Here is a 17494-nt window from a genome sequence, read left to right as displayed (position 1 = left end):
GGAAGGAAGAAGGGGAAATGGGTGCTCTTACACAACTAGCAGGGTCCACCAAGCCCCTGTCACCCTGGCTCACAGCTCCCTGACTCTCTGACGCTCTCCATAGACCTGCCCGTCCACGTGGCAGCAGCACTCTCATGGAAGTAACGGTCATTGTCCTCTGTTTACAAAAGTAAGGCATGCTGCTTATAGAAAACTGGGGACGTATGGGAAACCAGAAAGACAACAAACGCTCCTTGCAATGCTATGACCCAGAGGTCACAACGTCCAACCAGCGTGGGCGTGTTGGCAGCCTTCCAGCGTGCACGTGTGTGTCCGTGTGTGTATTCAGCAAAGAAAGTGGAATCTGTGCGTACTACTCATAGCACTAGCTCCCTTCCTATTACAAACATATCTATCGTGAGAACGTCTCCATATAAACATTCTTAAAGAATAGTGTGATTTTTAGCAGCGATCTAGCATATATAATAGTGATATAATTATGCACTAGGAGTATCTGGCTATCCTACACTCACCTGGGGCTTCAAGTTTTACAGTCACGTGGCCCTGGGAAGGCCTAGCTGTCCCCAGAGGTCTCCCCATCCATCACCTGCCCCAGCAGCTCAAATCCAGCCCAGCGCACAGGCCTCCCTTCCTCTCCGACACACCAGGACCCAACACTTGGCCTGGGATAGGGGCTCACCGCTCAGCTTTGAGCTTTATCGTCTTCCTTTCTCTCTTTTGCCCCCCTTTTACCCTGAAGTGCTCCTCTGGAGGTTGTCACGGCCCACACTGCCTCCCAATTGATGAGCAACCCTCTTTTTTAATAAAAATTTTTTTTTACTTAAATTCAATTTGCCAACATATAGTATAAGACCCAGTGCTCATCCCATCACATGCCCTCCTCGGTGCCCGTCACCCCGTCACCCCATCCCCCCACCCACCTCCCCTTCCACAATCCTTTGTTTCCCAGAGAGGAGCACCCCTCCTAAGTCACCCCTTGGCTGAATGCATTATAAACGTGGGGCCTCCCTGTGTGTCTTCAGTCTCCTCTCCTTTGCCAACTTCTCCACTTGGGGTACCTTGAAGGTCCCCAGTAGGCTTCTTTCAGCAAGGTGCTCTCCGCTGAAGATTACCCCCTCCCCGGGTTTTTGCAGCCATCAGAACAGCTTAATATCCCAGAAGAGTCTGTTTCAGGAATTCGGGGGAGAGGCAAGAAACCCCCGCCCCCCTGCTCTGGTGAAGTCCTCGGCTCTGTAGGCTGAGACCTCTCACAGCTCGTCCCTGAGTTTAGCGGTAGACCTCGTGCCTGAGGCCTGTCCAGCAGCCCAGAGGCCAGGGGGCGGGACGACCTCCCTGCCCTCCCCTCAGGCAGCCTCAGCCCCTGCCTCCCCGCCCTCTGCGGAGACGCCCCAGGCCACCGTGCGGCCTCTACCGGGACCAGCAGCACTTGCCCTGTCCGCAAACCTGTCCTCAGTCACCTAGTGAAGAGCTCAGGTTTCAGAGCAGTTTCTTCCCTGAAAGTCCAACAAATCCAGGACGGCACAGCTGGGAGTCATTAAGCAGGAATCAAAGGGCAGGATCAAGGGGAGGCAGGGCCTCCACACAGCCTCCAGGAGTTGATGAATCAGCCTCAGGGCAGAGTTAAGGGGCCCCCGCTGGGTATCAGCACCCTCCCCCCCCCCCCCGCAGCGGGGAGCCACAGGCCCAAGGGTGTCTCAGCCTCTCCATCTTCAGGACAGGGCGCCCCAGGGGCCTCCAGGACGGGCTGGCTTGGCCCCGCCACCTCCCCTGGTCCTCGGGCGCTTGTCTCCTACTAACGTGGAGAGTAGGTTGCCTTGGCTTAGGGAGCGCGCGGGTCTCTCCCAGGCCTCTCCCGGGTCTCTCTCTCCCGGGTCTCTCCCTGTGACAGCTCCCAGAATCCGGGCACTGGGAGGCCCCCTGGGAACCGGCGCTCCAGGCCACCAGCCCAGCCGCCCCCTCTCCCTTCCAGGGTTTAGATGTGCCTCTAAAGAGTCCAGCTGACATCGAGGCTCCAGTTGAGCCCATCGTATTCTTAACAAAAGCCAGTGATTCTGCGCTCGCGTGGGGAGCTGCTGGGTCCGGCTCCTCCCAGGAGCAGCCCCACTGGAGGCCGGGCCACAGGCCCCCACGCACCGCCAGCGTCTTCCCAGCAAAGCCTTCAGCAGCCCCTGGCCTCCTGACCCGGAGCCTGGCCAACGGCCCCCCTGCTCCTGGCCAAGGCTCCCCAGGGCTCCGGGCTCCCCAGGGCCCCCAGCAGCCGGGAGCCGCCGCTTGTCCATGCCCTGGAGAGGGGGAGCCGAGGGCCAAGAATGCGCCGGTACAGACCAGACTTCCTGCCTCGGTGCCCTCTGACCCTCAGTAATTGCAGCTTCGGAAGTGGTTGGCTCCCCATCCAGAAAATGGAGATAATGAGCCCCAACTTCTTGGGGCTATTGAAGGTTTAATTGATTCATGGTGGCGACGTGGTCGGGGCTGGGGTCCCAGAAGGCAGCCGGCGCTGCTCCCTCCGCAGGGTGAGGGGATCTGAGCAGGGGCCGCCGGCGCCTTCCCCTGCCTCGGCTTCCCCTCCCAGCATCTCCAGGCTGTTCCTGAGCATTGGGTGCTGGGTCCCTGGGCCTGGGCCTCGCCTGCCCACGGCTGGACGGCCCCCCCCCTTGACCCTGTTCGGCTGCGAGGGCCGCCCGGCCTGGTGGTTCACACCATGAGCCCTGCTGTCACCGGCCCTGTGAGGCCCCTCGGCCCGCGCCCCTCAAATCCCGGTGTGTAGAGTCTCCTTGAAAACGCCGATTCCGGTTCAGAGGGTTTGCTGCGGGGCCTGACGTGCTGCGGGGCCTGAGTGCTGCGGGGTCTGACTGCTGTGGGGTCTGACGTGCTGCGGGGCCTGACATGCTGTGGGGTCTGACATGCTGCGGGGCCACACATGCTGCGGGGCCTGACATGCTGCGGGGCCTGACATGCTGTGGGGTCTGACATGCTGTGGGGTCTGACATGCTGCGGGGCCACACATGCTGCGGGGCCTGAGTGCTGCGGGGTCTGACTGCTGTGGGGTCTGACGTGCTGCGGGGCCTGACATGCTGTGGGGTCTGACATGCTGCGGGGCCACACATGCTGCGGGGCCTGACATGCTGTGGGGTCTGACGTGCTGCGGGGCCTGACATGCTGTGGGGTCTGACATGCTGCGGGGCCACACATGCTGCGGGGCCTGACATGCTGCGGGGCCTGACATGCTGCGGGGCCTGACATGCTGTGGGGTCTGACATGCTGTGGGGTCTGACATGCTGTGGGGCCACACATGCTGCGGGCCTGAATGCTGCGGGGCCTGACTGCTGTGGAGCCTGACATGCTGTGGGGTCTGACATGCTGTGGGGCCTGACATGCTGCGGGGCCTGACTGCTGCGGGGCCTGACATGCTGCGGGGCCTGACATGCTGCGGGGCCTGACTGCTGCGGGGTCTGCTGCGGGGCCTGACTGCAGCATTGGACCAGACAGGTACTCAGGCTGCTGCTCCTCCGCACAGTGAGTGCCCCCGAGGGCCTGGGGCCCACCGAGTCCTATGCCCTAGACCAGTGCTTTCCCAATTCCTTCATAGGGCGCAGGCCTTTTGTTTGTTTCCCCCGAATGAGCTCAGTAATTTTATTAATTCAGGTTTATAAGTTCAAATTTAACACTTATTTTTTAAAGTCATTTACTTGGGCTGTTTGATAAATACAAATATATGAAATTGAGGGTGGTGGGTGACAGCTTGTCCTGTGTCAGCTTCAGCTTCCAAATTTATTTCTGTGTTTTATTGAGAAAACTCTGATACAGACACGTAGTTGAAATGGTTACATTAAAAAAAAAAACTACTTGGGGCGCCGGGTGGTTCATCGGTTGAGTGTCTGCCTTGGGCCCAGGCCATGACCCCGGGGTCCCCAGATCGAGTCCCACATCGGGCTCCCTGCAGGGAGCCTGCTTCTCCCTCTGCCTGTGTCTCTGCCTCTCTCTGTGTGTCTCATGAATAAATAGATAAAATCTTTAAAAAAAAAAAAAAGTACTTACCTGGATATTGTAGGGTGCTCCTCCTAGCAGGTAATGTTAGGTCATTGTCCTTCACAATCACCTGCCCCAGGGGTCCCGCTGCTTGGACTCCTGCAGATGATCCGTCCCGCTGTCCCTGCTGTCCCGTCACAGCCCCTTCGGTGCTCGGAGCTGACGAGCCCCTGCTCAGCACCGTTCAGGGACTCCTCACCACTCGGGAAGGTCAATGCAGGCGCCTGGCCAGGACCCCGCGCCCGCGGCCTGCCTCGCCCCGGCTCTCAGCCTCATCCCCCTCTCCTTGCACTTTATCCTCAGGTGGATGGAGCGTTGCGCGGGCATGTCCCAAGCCCCTCTTCATACTTGGGTTTTAGGCACATTGCCCCGTGAGCGTTGGCATGCCTGCCTTTCCTGCTCGCCTGCAGGGAAGCTCCTCTTCGTCCCTCGTCCCTCGGTGCTACCCACAGCAAGGAGGCTTTCTTCAAGATTTGATTGACTAAGCTCAAGCGACAGGGGTAGAGGGCAGAGGAAGAGGGAGAGGGGACCTCAGGCAGGCTCCCAGCTCAGCACCCAGCCGACCCTGAGGTCCTGAGCCCGCTGAAACCAAGAGGCCAACACCCCTCGAGGCATTTTTTAAAATTATTTATTTATTTATTCATGAGAGACACAGAGAGAGAGAGGCAGAGACACAGGCAGAGGGAGAAGCAGGCCCCACGCAGGGAGCCCGACGTGGGACTCGATCCCAGGACCCAGGGTCACGCCCTGGGCTGAAGGCGGTGCTAAGCCACTGACCCCCCGGGGACCCCCCCACCCGAGGCAGTTTTTAGACAGACGCTTGCCATCGGGTCCTCAGCGGCTGGCCTGCAGCCGAGGCCCTCGCCCCAGCCTCCCTGAGCACGTGGAGTGCTGGGTTCCCGTGTGCCGGGTCGCCTGTCGCCCTCTGCCGCTGCCCCATCATCCCGGCCTCTCGGGCGACCCTGCAGGGCGTGTGTCTTCCGCAGCTGCGCCCTCATGGCTTCTCAGGTTTCTCAGAAATCCTGTCAATTTTCCCCTGTACTTCCTGTGAGAGCCCGAGCGACGCGCCTTCTCTGGCCTGTGTGACCCTGTGTGACCCAGGGCCTCTCGGCCGGAGGAGCCCGTCGCCCTCGGCTGCCCACCCCGGGGCTGCCTGCTGTCCCCTGGCCCCCGCCCCCAGCCACAGCTTTCTCCCTCTACTTCTCTCTCTGCCAGGCCCGATGAGGCCACCCTGGTCACAGGAAGGGTGAAAGCAGAGAAGCCAAAATTAATGTTTGCTGAGCACTTAGTACGTGCCAGGGACGGTGCTAGAGCTTCACGCATGTCACCTCCTCCATCGTCACAGTTGGAGGACTAGCCGGCCCGACAGGAGGCCAGAGGACTGCGCTTCAGCGTCCACCCGGCCACCTGCCCTGTGGAGTCAGCCTGACCCCACTCCTTCAAAGGAAGACAAGGAGAATAAAGAAAAGGTGAAAAAGGACACTGTGGCGCTCCCTCTGCGCCCTCCGTGTGGCCCCCATCCCTGGACATCGACGCAGGACCCCGGGTCTGCGCCGTCTCGGCCTGCCTCCTATTCCGAATTAGCACAGAGGAGTTTGTCAAAGTGGAGAGACTTTTCTAGAAATGGCCCAATGACAGTGTGATCTTGGCCGACTCATTCCACAGCCACGGTCTTGCCTCACCTCCTCTGCAGGCCCGCCGACGGGAGCCCCAGGACCGAAAGAGGTCGCAGGACCCACGGATGGGGGACAGGCTTCTGATGAAAGGACGTGGCAAATGAGGTAAAAGCACAGGAAAAAGTGTTTGGGGGAAAAAACAGAAAATCTGTACCTGCGATGGATCACAGTCCTCTTTGTTTTTCTTTGGAACCGGAGCCCAAGGGTGGGCACGGTAGGAGACTGCGGCCGGCCTCAGGATGCCAACTTCCACATGAACACCAAATAAAAGCTTCCTGGACTGCAGTAGAAAACATCCCTGTGGGGCCGACGTTGCCCAGCCTGGGAGGGAGCTCGTGGAAGCAGCGTGGGCGACTGTGCGTGGGGGGTTTCTCAGCATCCTGCACCCTGGCTTCGTGAGCACTTATCCGTGCACAGCGACTCCTCCATAGCGCTAGCCTGGAGGCTTGTGCAAGAAGGCTCCTGGGCCTTCTGGAAACATCCCCGGGCCCAGCCTTTGAGCAAAGAGTCAGGGACTGGTACCAGGGGGAAAAAATGCTCACCCCGTGCGGGGCCCCCAACCACAAGGGCTCTCTTCTGAATCAGTCATTGTCTCTGTAACTTTGTTCCTGGTCTGCTCAAAATGTCTCTTTTATGACTCATAGCCTTGAAGGACACATTTTTAAAGGTTGAAGAGAATCGAAGTGTGAAGAAATGGTTTTGAGGTTGATAAAGCTCCTTTCTGGATAAAGCCACCTTTTATTGTAGGCTGCTAAAAATGTGTTTTAAAAGAAAGATGTTAAGCCACATCCTGTTTAGGAAATATCCCTTAGTTTCTCTTCTAGGAGGCACTGAAGACCAGAATGGAAGGAGCACTTGTGTTTTCATTTCTGGCAGTAGTTTGCTGTTTTGCCGGTTGCTTAACAGGAGGCCTCTCAAGGATGCTGTGAAAGGCGGAATAAGACATGCAGAAGAGCAATGAGCTGGGTCCTCTGGCTTCAGGCTCTGTGAGAACCCGTGACGGGAAATGTATGAGCCAGTGGAACCCCTGGCTTCACTCCTGTCGCCACCTCCACCTCGTAGCTGAGGATGCAAGGGCTACCTCTCTGCCAGCTCTCTGCACTCCCCACCTGCAGCCTCCCTTAATGGTATCCACAAAAAACAGGTGGAATCAGCTTCTACCATGTCCAGTCACCGACCGGGAGTTGGGTTTCCTAGGAAACAGACTCAAGGTGGAGCTGGTGTGCGGGTAGGTTGTTGGCATGTGCTCTCAGGAACTGGAGGGGGATGGAGGAAGCGGGGTGACAGAGAAGTTGTTGCATGAAGCAGTCATCACAGAGGCCTCAGCTCGGAAGCTGGGGTGGCCCACCAGAGATGTCTCAAATCGAGGCAGGGGCCAGGCTCCTGAACGCTCGTGTCAGTTAGCTCCTGGCTGACCAGCAAGGGACATCACTGTGGGTGAGGTAGGTCCTTTTAGCCAAGGGCAGTTCTTGGGGAGGGACTCAAGTGGGAGCCAAGCCCGCAGCAATGGCCCTCCCAGAGCCACTGGTGGACTGAGTGCCCCAGCCCTGCACAGGGATTCTAGGAAGCACCCCACAGTCCACCCCTTTTGTTTTAAGATCTACTCTTTAGCAGAAGAAATGCATCTCATTGGAAACTTGTTCCCCAAGATTCCTCAATTCTCTGGGAGAAACTTAAAATATGGTTAGTGGCACAAAATATAGACTCCACTGCTACAGCTGATCTTGAGACAACTGGTGCTCATTGTCTACCCTCCACTCTCAATTTTTCTCAGCCACAGCTAGTGCTTCTCGTAGTCCAGGTGGTTATCCTCTTGGAGGAGAATGAGGATCCTCAACCCTAAGCTCTCTGAGTCCCTGGCTGCCATGCCCTCCGTGGCCAGAGTTGCTGCCTTGTTGATTTACCATCATAATTGGTCAGAGGAGTATCAAGAGAATCCCAGTGGATTACCCGCAGGTGCCAAACATAATCCACCCTGCCCCATTGTGTAGAAGCTGGTTTATCTGCTCAAGGAACCCAAAGTGAACAAGTTGCAGTCATAGCTTAAAGTTAAATGGGACTTTTGCGTGTGTGTATGTGATTCCTAGTGGAAGGGTTTCTTCCTCTGGGGCCCAGGATCTCTAAACAGCAGACATAGGGTTGTAGGAGCTACAAGCATAAAATTCCCAAGTGGATCACAGGAAGCGATAGCGAACACAGCTCTCGTCTTGCACCCCTTCCCCTGCCCCATGACTCCTGGACCCATGAATTCTATCAGGGACACAATCCTTCATAATGGTCATCGTCTTAAAATGATATTTCTAAGGCACCTCGGCATTAGATCGTCTCATTATTCAATCATGCTGACAACTTTTGTTTGGAGTGGTGGGTAATAGGATCAGCAGATCCCATGTGTGCTCATAGCAGGCCTCCTCGGCTGTAAAGTGAGACCCTTGATCCTTTGTGATACTATGCAGGATTCTGTAAGTGGATAAAATATTTAAAGGTCAGTGGATGGATGGTGATGCTGTAAAGACAAATCAAAATCTATAATATGTGACCATTCCAGTCAAGGGGAGTCGCTGACCTTGCTGGATGGGAGGACTCCGTGTGACCAGCTTACCACCAGTTGGTTGGTTGGTCCTCCCTCAAGGGACAATGCTTTATTAGGAACTCACTGTTATTTCTGTTGGGGTAGTTGGACATTCAGCCGTGGCAGAGCTAGACCAGCCCTGGTGAGTAGAAGTATAGATTACCGATTGTATTTCTTATTGTTAAATAATCAGCTTTTGCATTTATTTATATTAGTTTTACTGTTTCCAGTTCATTAATTTCTCTTTATATTATTATTATTTTCCTCTTGATTTGCTTTAGTGCTGTGCTATTTTGTGGTGGCCTTGGCTCTTTTTCTGAATTTCCCTACCCATCCTTAAAAAAAAAAAATAAAATAAAATCAGTGCATCTCTTGAATGGCTTGTCACAGAAAGCTTTTGGGGTTGGCCAAAAATTGCAGAGTCTGCCACAAAGACCCGTAATGACTTCCCTTCTTTCCTTCACCTTCTAAGGTGGGTAGTCACTCTTGGCTAGATGTCTTCATCTTACTCCAATTCAGGGACGCCCAACAGTTTGTCAGGAAGGCATCAAGTTTCCTTGCTAGGATAAGAGGCCTGGTATGCTTTTTGTGGTTTTGCTGTGTATGGAATCCAAGGAAGGAGTTTTTTGTTTTGTTTTTTTTTTTTTGGAAGGAGTTTTTCCAGTGCATCCTTGAACCTGCCCTTGGCTTGGATGGAAAGTAAAAGAAAACATAATCTTGGACCTTAGGGTCCAAGGAGTAGCTTCCAGTGAGCATCAGCAAATGGACAGGGGCAGGTTCAGGAGGTTGTCCCAAATGTACTTCAAGTTTCTGCAGTTCAGCTGGGGAGGGCTTTCCTTTCTCTCATTGGCCTAACCTCATTTTCCTCTTCTATAAAATGGCTTTGCTGGGTCACTATGTGGATTAAATATACCGAGCACAGAGCTTAGCATCTAGTACTTGCTGAAGAAACTTTTATTGTCGAGGACAATATAACAGTATATGTCGAGGACAGTATAGTCATCATGGGCTCTCTATGCTACTTGAAAGCCATCCTGAGGGCGGGCAGTCAGTTAAGTCACTTCATTATCCCCTCCACACATTGAGTATATTACCACTCTATAAATGCTTGTGGAGGATAACCGAATAATTTCTATTGGGGAAATCTCGTATTCCTGAAAAATGCCCGGACCTGAATTTTATACTGCATGGGTGTAGTTAGCAGGTATCTTATTCAAACATAACCCCATACAGCAGCACTTAACGAAGCTGCTGTTCGTTGGGATTACCATCTCGGTCCTATTTGGCCTGGACAGCCCAGGGAGATTTGTTTACAGGGCAAGGACTATTTTTAACTCCCAAAACTTTGAAGTAACTAAGATGTTCTTCAGTAGGTGAATCCAGACAATGGAATATTACCCAGTGCTAAAAAGAAATGAGCCATCAAGCCATAAAAAGGCATGGTGGAAACTTACACGCAGTAAAAGAAGCCAAACTGGAAAGGCTACATCCAGTAGGATTCCAGCTACCTGACCTTCTGGAAAAGGCCAAACTTTTACTAGACAGTAAAAGGGTTAGTGGAGAGGGAGGAGTGAATAGGCAGGGCACAGAGGAATTTTTTAGGGCAGTGAAACTATTCTGTACAATACAGGGTGATGGATACATGTCATTATGCATTTTTGTCCAATCCATGGAACCTACAACACCAAGCATAAGCCCTAACGTAAACTGTGGACTTGAGATGATAATGATGTGTCAGCGTAGGTTCATCTGCTGTAGCAAATGTGCCACTGTGGTGCAGGATGAACATGGTAGAGGAGATGGTGCATGTGTGGAGGCAGGGCATATATGGGAACTCTCTGAAATTCCCGTTCAATTTTTTCTGTGAACTTGAAATTATTTTAAAATATAGATTCTATTTTTAAAAAGGCAGCTGGATGTGTGAGTGATGGATTTATGTGATGAGGATCCTGTTTGGGGCCCATGATAGGCAGTGGATCCAGGAAATAGGAAGCGGGGAAAATGAAAGCCTTTATGCTGCACCTATCTTCTCAAATCTTTTCTTGCAAAGAATCAACTCAGGAAAATTTTTATTTTATTTTATTTTTTATTTTATTTGTTTATTCATGAGAGACAGAGAGGCAGAGACATAAGCAGAGAGAGAAGCAGGCTCCTCACAGGAAGCCTGATGCCAGACTTGATTCTGGGACCCAGGGATCACACCCTGGGCTGAAGGCAGATGCTCAACTGCTGAACCATCCAGGCATCCCAGGAAAAATTTGAAAAAGTTATAGCCACATCTTTTTTTTAATCATTCAAAATGAAAATAGCTCCTTTTTGGGCACCTGGCTGTCTTAGTCAGTTGAACATGTGACTTTCGATCTCAGGGTCTCATGAGTTCAATGCTCATGTTGGGGATCAAGTTTACTTAAATGAGAAATAAAAAGCACTCTCCTCCTGGAAAAAAAAAAAACCCTAAAGAAAATAGCTCTGACTTTTTGACTCTGATAAATAAAAAACATATTCTTATAACCAAGATTACCTTAATTTTAATGAGAAAAATGTCAATAACAAAATTGGCACTAACTGAACTTCTTAAGTTTGATTATGTGATCATGTTTAGAAAGTAGCAACATGGAGGCGGGTACCTAGTTTTTCAGACTGCAGTCAGAGAATTGGCTCCTAACACTCCATGGGGCGCAGTTAGCCCAGTTGGCCTGCCATTGGGCTAGTTTCGGTTGTGTTTTCACAGGGGCTGGGGAAGCCAAATCACAAGTTCAGCAGGGAGTGATCAAAGGGTTATGAGGTGCTACAGGGAACCAATGTGGTTAAAGTAGTATTTTGTGGAGATTAATTCCTCAGCTGTGACAAGAATAGATTCAACCAGGGGAAAAACAGAAACAGAGAAACCTATTATATGATGTTATCACAACAGATTGGAGGCGACAAGGACCCAAAGTCTAGTAAGAGCCAGAGCGCTCAAGCAAAGAGTATGAGATGTAAGGATAAGTGAAAGGTCCAGGCAGTGGAAGAGGGAAGCAAAGCTGGGCAGGGGGTGTAGGTATAGGGCCTTCTCCCGTAGGACGTGTGGTATAAGGCCCAAAACTCAGTATGATGTGCTGCCTTGACAACTGGTAAAATCAAGAGAGCCTCAAATGGCCTAACTGCAAGCTCCCCTCCCACCTCTGCCCCCACAGGTGATTCTATGGGTGAGCGCCCTCCCTATCGAAGGGACCAGGTACAGTTCCTGCTTATCCCTGAGAAATGGGTTCCAGTTCCCTAGCAGCCCATGGAGCAATTTCAAACAAACCAATCACATCTTTTCATGGGAACCAGGAGCCTTTCCTCCCTCTTGGTACCACAGAGAGTGCCCCCCACAGCCCTGGTTTCTCTGCTCCGTGCCCCAGTGCAGCCCCAGTACCAACCCCAGTGCAGCCCCAGTGCAGCCCCAGTGCATGGCAGGCAGCGTCCTTCTTCCCTGGGCTCTGAGTCTACGTGGCTCTGGGTGGATAGGTGCTGGGTACCCCCGGTCATCTCACCACCCCAGGCGGGAGTCCTCCCTCAGCAGCCACGCGAATAAGACGTGATTGGCCCACGCAGGTGAGGCGGAGGCCAGTTCCACCCAGAGACCCAGAGGACTTCCAAGCTGGATAAACCTGTCTCGCCCTGGAAGTGAGGAAACAGGCCCAGGGGCCAAGGTTTCAGCCTCTCCATACTTTCTCAGGCCTCACCAGGGGGTTGAGAGGTGCGTGTGCACAAGACACAGGAAGGCAACTCTCACTGAGCAGCTGCGTGAGAAAGTGGAGCAGCTCCCGAGGAGGCTGCCTCCCTCCAGAGTGGATTTCCTCTGCTTCCGGAAGGCAGTGGGACTGGGCTGCCCACCTCGGTCCAGGCTTGGGCTGATGGGAGGGGACCGCTGTGGGCCTCGGTACACCCGGGCCCCTTGGCCTCGCGGCCCCCAGCCCCCTCGTCTGCCTCCTCAGCCTCACGGCTGCTCTGACTCTTAGCCAACCCTTAAAACAAGTTCCTCTTAGGGTTCCAGGAGCATTTATTTTGGGGGCGGGGGTTCCCCCAGCTTTATTGAGGCAGAACTGATTGGTTGTCCCTCTCCAACTGCATCCTGGGCTCTCAGCCCCACACCCCCCAGTGGGTCAGCAGGTGCCCCAGGTGGGGTGGGGGGGCCCAGGAGCCCCAGGAGCCCCGGGTGGGCTCCCCATCCTGTCCCTCCCCACCCGGCCCGAACTGCTGCCTGGTGGCAACTCCCATGACTTCAAACAGATGGATCTTTTGAAACTCCAGCCATTCCAGTCGTGATTGGTGCAGTTGGTCTAGTACAAGTGGGCCCCGCAGCCCAAGAGGAGCCCGTTGACAAGGCACTTGCTGCCCACCTGCTCTCTGCCCGGCTGGTGGGGCTGCAGTCCCTGGGCCAGGGACCTGCTGGCTGCCTTGCTCACGCGAGAGAGGGACTGGCCGCGGGTCAGGCACAGGCCACCTGGATCGCCCCAGTCGCTGTTCCTCAGCCCCCCCAGCAGAGCCCGCAGGGAGGCTCCCCGTCGAGGCCTACTGGGTGGTTGGTTTCTGTGTCCAGACCACGCGGAGAAGGAAGGACTGGGGGGGTGGGAGGCATGAGGCCCAGCGGCCTCCGACAGCGAGCAAGCGGGGTCCCAGCCCCCCGGGGCTCTCGCACTTTGTCCCTTGCTCTCCATCCGTCCCTTTCCTGCCCTTGCACCCACGCCACACTGACATATTTCCACTGACACAGGCAGAAGCTTTTGCCTCTGAGTGACCTGTTGAGACAAAAACATTATAATTGTGCATCATCTCAATATCGCCCCATGAGGCAGGACCGTTTTCTTGATTTAGCGAGTTTAAACGTAAAAGGTGAGGGTCAGAGAGTTTAAGTACAGAGGCCCTAAGAAGCGTTTCTCCTCCCAAGCGGTCACCCTTGGTCTGAGCGCCAGGCCTGAACCTCCTCAGACAAAAGGGGCTTTCTCTCTTTCATGGGCCCCTGGTCTCTCTGATCCTCCTCCTAATCACCTTTCTGGAAGGCCTAATACCCAGACGTGTTGGGAGATGCTTTTCAATAAGCTTCCCCAGGCTCTGTAGCTTGGCTTACAAGTCTCCCCGGGGCAGAAGTGCCTCCTATTGTGGTTGATGTTGAAGCATGGGAAGAACACAAAGATTGCACACGGTTTGGTTGGGAGCAAAGTGCTAGCTTTTCCATCGGGAAAACAAAACCAGAACTTACCTGAACCTACTGCAACTCTGCTTTGCAGCTTTGTTCTCCTAGGCCTGAGAGGTGGCCAAGGGGTACTCTCTGTTCAGGAGGAGGCCAACGGGACACTTGGCGGGGGCGTGGGGAAAAGGAACCGCAACTTGGAGGATTTTCTGGATGACCATGCGGATCTTCCATTTATTTTCACTCAAACATGTAAGGCCCCCCTGACCCTCAGGTGTGGCATTTTCAGCTCATCCCACTGAACTCTTTATTCACAGATAAGCCTGTTGCTGATCTCTGGGTCAGAGGAGGTCTTCCTCTGTGGTACTGGCCGAGAGGGACAAAGCGTTCACAGCAGGAAGGCTCAGCAGTTCTGCTGTTGGAGAAAGACCCAGCTCGGCCTCTTTGGCTCTCTACACAGAGAAAAAAAGAAAGCCAGAAAGCCAGAGTGACTTTTGAGGAAGGTCAGAAGAAAATGTCAGATGGGGTTACAGCTTGGACGACGGAGTGAGGAGTGGGGAGGGCTGAGGAGGGAGAGGGACTAGGAGGGGCAGGGTATGAATGAGTTTATGTTCTCCCCCAGGGATGGTGAGCAGGCTCTTCAAAACCAAGTCGCTCTTTTCACCCTCTCTGGTAATGACTATTTCCTTTGAAGGATGATACCAAGTGAGATCAATGTCATGTGGTCAAGAGGCAGAATGGAACTGGGAGTGGCCCATTGTCTAGTCAAGTCTGCCGTTGAGGAAGCAAGACCTAGACGAGTCCAGCCAACACAACACGGAGAAAGTAATCCCATTCAGGGTTGAATTGCAGTCCCCTGAAAATGTGAAATCCTAACCTCCAGTACCTCAGAACGTAGCCTTATTTAGTGATAGGGTTGGAGAGAGGTAATTAAGTTAAAATGAGGCCATGAGGATACACTCTATATGATCGTGCCCCTATAAAAAAGAGGAAGGTTAGAGACATGCACACACCCAGGATGCCAGCTGAGGTTGAAAGCGGAGATTAAGATGATGCTTCTACACGCCAAACGAACACCGAAGATGGCCAGCAAAGCACCAGAAACTAGGAGAGAGCCGTGAAACACATCCATCACAGCCCTTAGAGGCAGCCAGTCCTGCCAACATCTTGATCTCGGGTTTCTAGCCTCCAGAACTATGACACGATGAAGTTCTCTTGTTTTAAGCTACCCAGTTTATGGGACTTTGTTACAGTAGCTCTAGCAAACTACTATATTCCCTCTGGTATCCAACTTTAATTGTCAGGCCTATTTCCCTTGGTGATTGCAATCATCTCCTTTTAGAAAAGAAACTGGGAAATTGAAAGAATGTGAAATGAAAAAAAAAAATCAGACTATAGACAATGTGGTTAGTCTTTTACAAACAAAATCCCAGGAAAGATTTGTTAGGAAAATAAAAACCATATGGCTGGCACCTTATCTAATTTTCTTCATCAGAAAGAAGTTAAATAGCAGTTAAATATTAGTGGGGGAGATGGGAAGAGTTGGTTTGGTAAATGGGTGGTGGAAGGTTTTAAGGATGCTGGAGCAGAAAGAGAGAGGCTATTGTAGGTGACAAGAGTCAAGAAATATGGTAGAAGAGAAGTTGATAAAGAGGCAGTCTGCAGGTGAAACGGGATGAACTATAATAACAGGTAATCTTCAAAAAATGAGACATGGATCTATGTATGATATAGATACATATTCATTTTCCACCTCCTTGCTCTAGAAATCAGGTGCATTTTTAAATGGAATCAACACAAAGTGAAGGATTGGGTAAGAGCGTTTGTGAGAGCTGGACCAAGCAAGGAAGCAAGAGCTAAAGATGTGCTGTTAGGGACGCCTGGGGGGCTCAGCCCTTGAGCGTCTCTTGAGCATCTGCCTTCGGCTCAGGGCATGACCCCGGGGTCCTGGGATTGAGTCCCACATCGGGCTCCCCGCAGGGAGCCTGCTTCTTCCTCTGCCTGTGTCTCTGCCTCTCTCAGAAATAAATAAATAAAATCTTAAAAGAGAGAGAGAGAGAGATGCTGTTTAATTTGTTCATAGAATCCTTCCCTGCAATTGTACCATCCAGAAGTGGACCCTCTCTGTGCCCATGTCATCATTTCCTTTCCAGATGGTATAAAGACACAGATCTGTGTGTGATCAGGGCTTCTAGAATTCTGAGGAACTTCTTACAGCCCTTGTGTGTATCCCCAGTGGTTGCCCTTTGCAGTCTGCAGTGGATGCTTCCACTGGACATAGTATCTTCCCTGGTCAGACACTTGGAAACTCTAATCACATTTGCAATGGCTGGTGCTACAGCACACGCCCTTCTCCTCAAATGCCCTACCTAGAGCCTCACACACCAGATACGTAGATTAGTGTCCAATAGTGGGCAGTTCTTTATCACACTGACATTGAGGGAAGAGACTAACATCCGCCAAACAGGCCGACAGTGTTAGAACATGTCTTTTATAGTGTTAGGGGCTTCATAAAACAATTCAATTCTCAATGTATCCAAATAACTGTAATGAAGTATTATAATGTAGGGGATGCTCCTGCGGGAACAGCCCTATGTGATACATCTTACATAGTATGGACTAAGGCAGCAAGATGTGTTACGTAGACTCTGGCATCACAAATGGGGTCAAAGAACCCATTCCACAGAAGGTGACATTTAAACATATTTTAGAGACCATGTACGTGCATGATATCCCTTGATCTTCTGAATCTCATTCAGTGCTTGAGAGCTCAGTCCCCTGTACTTAGTTAGATCAAAGGGGGAAGAATTTGTAAAAGGACAAATGTTCGACCCCAAGTAAGAAAGTAAAAGATAGACTCTCACAGCAGAATTCAGTTACTAGCTACCAAAGTCAGTGGAACTCTTTCCTCGCCTGCGGTGCTAGTGGCCCTGGCTAATCCCCCCACAGAAGCACGGCCTACCTGTCTCCTTGCCTGATCACAACTTGACCCTGGCAATGAGAAGCCTCAGATGAAGCAGGGGAGGGTCCAAGAGACAGGCTAGGGCTCTCTAGTTCATCTGTGGCAAAGAACTCATGTTATGCATTTGCTGCCGAGGACATGGGTAGCAGAAGTTCCATAGAGCTAGCAACAGTGGAGCTAGCAGAGCTTCTGTCTTCCTTGTTTCCAGGAAGCAATGTGGCACCGTGTCATCTCATCATCACTCCTTCGTTAATCGAAGCATTTTTTTTTTTTCATTTAATCAACACGTGTTAAGTGCTTGAGCTGGGCCTGGCGCCATGAATATGGCTTCAAGAAGCTTTCTAATCATCAATGTGAAGATCTTTTTTTTTTTTTTTTAAGATTTTATTTATTTATTTTAGAGAGAGAGAGAGCACAAGAGAAGGGAGGGGTAGCGTGAGAGGGACAAGAGGACTCCCTGCTGAGCCTGATGTGGGGCTGGATCCCAGGACCCATGGATTATGACCTGAGCCCAAGACAGACACTTAACCTACTGAGCCACCCAGGCGCACCAATGTTAAGATCTTTAAAACACATTTATATTTTGCACACTGTGATAGGTACTGAAGATAGAGGACTTGGCCCATATTCCCAAGAATTATATTTTTTTAAATGTTGTATCTATTATTTACACTGAAATCTCAATGAATTTACCACTCTTATTCACATACGTAAGATATTAACATAATATTACAATACACGTGTTTCAAAGCAGAGGTTCTCAGCCTCGGCCCACAGGCATATCAACTAGGAAGTTTAAAAAAAAAAAAAAACCTTGATATACTCAGCCCCACTTCAACAAATTGCATCAGAATTTCCGGGAATGGGGTCCAGATATCATTATTTTTTTTTTAATTTTTATTTATTTATGATAGTCACAGAGAGAGAGAGAGAGGCAGAGACACAGGCAGAGGGAGAAGCAGGCTCCATGCACTGGGAGCCCGACGTGGGATTTGATCCTGGGTCTCCAGGATCGCGCCCTGGGCCAAAGGCAGACGCTAAACCGCTGCGCCACCCAGGGATCCCCATTATTATTTTTTTTTAAAGACTCCAGGTGA

Source organism: Nyctereutes procyonoides, unplaced genomic scaffold (assembly GCF_905146905.1).
Source record: "Nyctereutes procyonoides isolate TBG_1078 unplaced genomic scaffold, NYPRO_anot_genome, whole genome shotgun sequence".
Classification (NCBI taxonomy): Eukaryota; Metazoa; Chordata; class Mammalia; order Carnivora; family Canidae; genus Nyctereutes; species Nyctereutes procyonoides.
The sequence above is the reverse complement of the archived record's forward strand: the minus strand, read 5'-3'. Positions refer to the sequence as shown.